Consider the following 4,045-nt stretch of genomic DNA (forward strand, 5'->3'; position numbering starts at 1 on the left):
TACTAAACGATCGCATAGTTTTGTTAGACGATCGCTTGCCCTAACTAAACGATCGTGTAGTGTCTGTAGGCGACAGACTAAGCTAAACGATGAGCTAAATGATCGCATAGCTTTTGCTAGACGATCGCTTAGCTTATCTAAACGATTGGGCATCGACCTATGTGATAGGTTTTGATAACGGTCAGAAATGCACGTTATTACAACACAAAGATATAAAACAATATAGGATTGCGACGGTAAAAATATGTAAAATCGTGTCCAAAAGCAGCTAATTTACATATTTTGTGCAGGAAAATACGTTGGCGCAAGGCCGAATTGCTCCAAGGAATTCAGCATCCGAGTGCATTAGAAGATTGCGACCGCAAGGTTATGTGATCCTATGCGTTCGCGAAGATTTGCTCAAGAAGGTGGCCGCATAGAGAAGGCACATCAAGGTGAAAGCTTAATAAATCATGATGGGACGGACAATTGATGATGGTCAAATCCGAATTTAGTTGACAAGCCGTTAATGACACACTGTAGCAAGTACACTCAACTTTTTGGTGACGATTAATCGGCGCATCAGACAGAGATTTAATAACATCCTATCATTGCAATCATTTGAGAGAAAAGCCCTTCACCCTGAAGCTCTATAAATACCAAAGGCCACTTTTGTTAAAAGAAGTTTAGAATTTTGGACTTCTCTTTCGCCATATACATAGAGATAATAGATAGTCGTAGTCTGTAACTTTTATACTTAGAAGTCAGAGACGAGCGAAGAGAGAAGACGCTGAAAGATCGTTCCTGGTCAGCTCGAGAGACCGTCGAGAAGTGCTGAGAACAGAGATAGGGCCAACTCTTGCGAAAGCAAGAATATTCTTTTGGGCAGAGTAGAGTAAAACACAGTGTAAAAGTCTCGGGAAGCAAGACATTGCTACCAGACTCCCTATCCTTACTTACCATTGTCATATTGTATTCTGGTTTCATTTATAAAATGGAATTTGCATCTCTACATCTGTTCACTCTCTTTACATTATGCACGAGTAACTAAACTTCCGAATGGGTTGAGAAGCACTTAGCTAGCATGACCTAAGATCTTCATTTTATGCGATTATCTTGTCTTATATATGCGTCCATCACCCTTTAGAGATACTTGAGAGAGTAGTCTAAAGAAAGAATCTAGACTTGAGAGAGTTAGGTTAGAATCTAGGTTTGAGAAAGTCAGATTAGAACCGCATAAGCAAGAGATAGAAACTTAGAGATAAATTCTATTTGATATCATACATCGCATGTACCCTAGAAATAGGATATGATAGTATGTGATTGCCTTGTGTATGTGTGTGTCATTCATCATCGCATAAACAAGAATAGAGGTTTAGACATAAGTCCTATAGACATTATCTTATACATCGCATGCATCCTAAAATTAGGAACTATAGCATTTTCATTGAGAGATGACATGTTGTTGTATGTGTGTAGCATGATCACATAACTTGAATGCAATCTTAGGAAGTGTCAGCTAAATCCCTTTTCAACCCATTCCTCGCATACTCATTGTAACTTTCGCTGTTATTAACTCTTTTCTCAATTCCACCGCATAGGATTTATACTTTAAACAAACATACTAACCAATTTATTTTTTTGTTTGTCACCACAAAGGAATCAAAAATTACCGTCGCATATTGTCTCAGTAGTCCCTGTGTTCGACCCTGGACTTACCAGACAACCTAGTAGGATTTATACTTGGATTTTACTAGGACAACTTGCATGTGTGATGCATACACCACCATCGCAAAATACACCATTATTTCATCATATCCACAATGCATCAAGTTTTTGGCGCCGTTGTCGGGGACTACGGTAGTACATATTGTGCTAACGGTAACTTTTTAATTTTCTCTGGAGCTTTCCACCTCTGTGCACTGCTTCTCCTTTGGTAAGGGAAGGAGCGGGCGTTGTATGAGCGAAGGACAAGTTCCTGAGCCCGATTATGACCCAGAGATTAAGAGAACTTTTCGAAGAAGAAGAAGGGACAACCGCCTACATCAACAACAAAAGAGAAATCCCAACATGGCGGAGCAACCGGAAGATAGAGTAGGAAATGCAAATAATATCATGGCGAACGACCTCAAAAGGCCTATCCGGGACTATGCGTCACCCAACCTTTACAATTTCTCACCAGGAATCATGAGGCCAGCCTTGGATGAATCGAGGTTTGAGATGAAGCCAGTGATGCTGCAAATGATTCAAACTGTCGGACAGTTTGGCGGTAGGCGTGGCGGGGATCCGCACGCCCACCTCTGGAGTTTTATTGAAATCTGCAATACGTTTGTGTTCCCAAACATCTTCGCTGAGGAGGTTCGACTAATGTTGTTCCCATTTTCGCTGTGTGACCAAGCATGGAAATGGGCTTATTTTCTCGAACCAGGGGAGATCACGTCGTGGGAATAGGTAGTGGAAAAGTTCATGAAGAAGTACTTCCCCCCTAACAGAGAATGCAAGAAGGAGGAAGTTGATTACTAATTTTGGACAAGATATTGACGAATCGCTCAGTGACGCTTGGGTGAGGTTTAAAAGACTGGTGCGAGATTGTCCGCACAATGGCTTACCCGATTGACTCCAAATGGAAATTTTCTATCACGGTTTGAACCCTGTATCGCAGACAGTTACCAATGTAGCAGCAACTAAAGGCCTGCTTGACAAGACATACGACGAGGCTAAGAAAATACTTGATCGCATTTCGAAGAATCACGAAGACTGCAGAGAAAGCGGTCAACGACTGAGAATTAAAGATAGTGATGCAAACAATGGAGCCATCACATCCCTACAAAACCAAATGAATGCGATGATGAATTTCATACAAGGAATCGCAATCAGGAGCCCAAGAACGCATAGGGGGCAGGTCCATGCAATCGATCAAACAAGCGCAAGTTGTGCCACTTACGGAGAAGGCCATCCAATGGAAGAGTGTCCAAGGAACCCATAGTCTATTTATTTCATGAAGAATAATCCTTTCTCTAATACTTACAACCCTGGGTGGAGAAACCAGCCCAACTTCGCATGGAAAAATCAACAACAAAATTTTCAACCGATGGCGCAAAAAGAAGAACCGCCAGGATTTTTTCCGCGAACAAACGGTCAACCACAAAATCAAGCTAGTAGTTCGTAGGCGCCGCAATCTTCATCTCTTGAGAGCTTACTAAAGCAGTATATTGAAAAGAATGAAACAATACTCCAAAATCAAGCGACATTTATCCGCAATCTTGAAATTCAGCTAGGACAGATTGCGGGCGAGCTCAAAAGTAGACTGCAAGGGGAATTGCCGAGTTCTACTGAACTCCCGCATAATCCAGGGAGTACGGAAAAAGAGCAATGTCAAGTTGTGACTTTGCGAAGCGGAAAGACAGTGGCAGAGGAGAAGAATGAGTCGAGTAGGACTGCTCTAATTGTGATGGAACCATAGATCCTGTTGACTCAAGAGGAACCAGAAGAGCAGAAGATGATGGAATCGGATATTGCGTCCACTTCTAAGCCGATAGAGCAGGGAACCGTGAAAATACAACTGCCACCATTCCCCCGGAGACTTAAGAAGAAGAAAAATGATGAAGTGTAATACCATCGCTTCATGGACATGGTGAAACAATTACATATCAACATTCCTTTCTCTGAAGCGATTGAACAAATGCCAAAGTATGCGAAGTTTCTGAAGGACATGGTGACGAAGAAAAGAAGCACAGGTAAGTTCATAACGGTGGCATTAACGCAAAGATCAAAAACCATGATTCCACCGAAAATGCGCGACCTTGGATTTCACAATACCCTGCTCAATTGGAGCGATATATGTTGGTCAAACGCTTTGCGATCTCGAGGCCAGTATCAACTTAATGCCCCTTTCAATTTTTAAGCAGCTGAATGTAGGGCAGTTGGCGCCCACGACGGTGACTCTCCAGCTAGCTGACAGGTCCCTTGTTCATCCAGAAGGGAAGGTGAAGAATGTCCTGGTCTCGATTGACAAATTTATCTTACCAAAAGACTTCATCATCCTTAATTATAAAGCGGAAAAGGA

At 42.0% G+C, this 4,045-nt stretch overlaps 1 non-coding gene across 1 annotated transcript; it reads right to left on the bottom strand.

Moving 5' to 3' along the window:
- Window positions 1–2,479: 2,479 nt before the first annotated feature.
- Window positions 2,480–2,586, bottom strand: LOC120078846 (small nucleolar RNA R71). The gene has a single exon (XR_005482127.1). It is a non-coding gene; the product is annotated as a small nucleolar RNA R71 (small nucleolar RNA).
- Between the last annotated feature and the right edge of the window lie 1,459 nt (window positions 2,587–4,045).

This window comes from Benincasa hispida, chromosome 5 (genome assembly GCF_027475165.1).
Source record: "Benincasa hispida cultivar pf3 chromosome 5, pf3_genome.v1.1, whole genome shotgun sequence".
Taxonomy (NCBI): domain Eukaryota; kingdom Viridiplantae; phylum Streptophyta; class Magnoliopsida; order Cucurbitales; family Cucurbitaceae; genus Benincasa; species Benincasa hispida.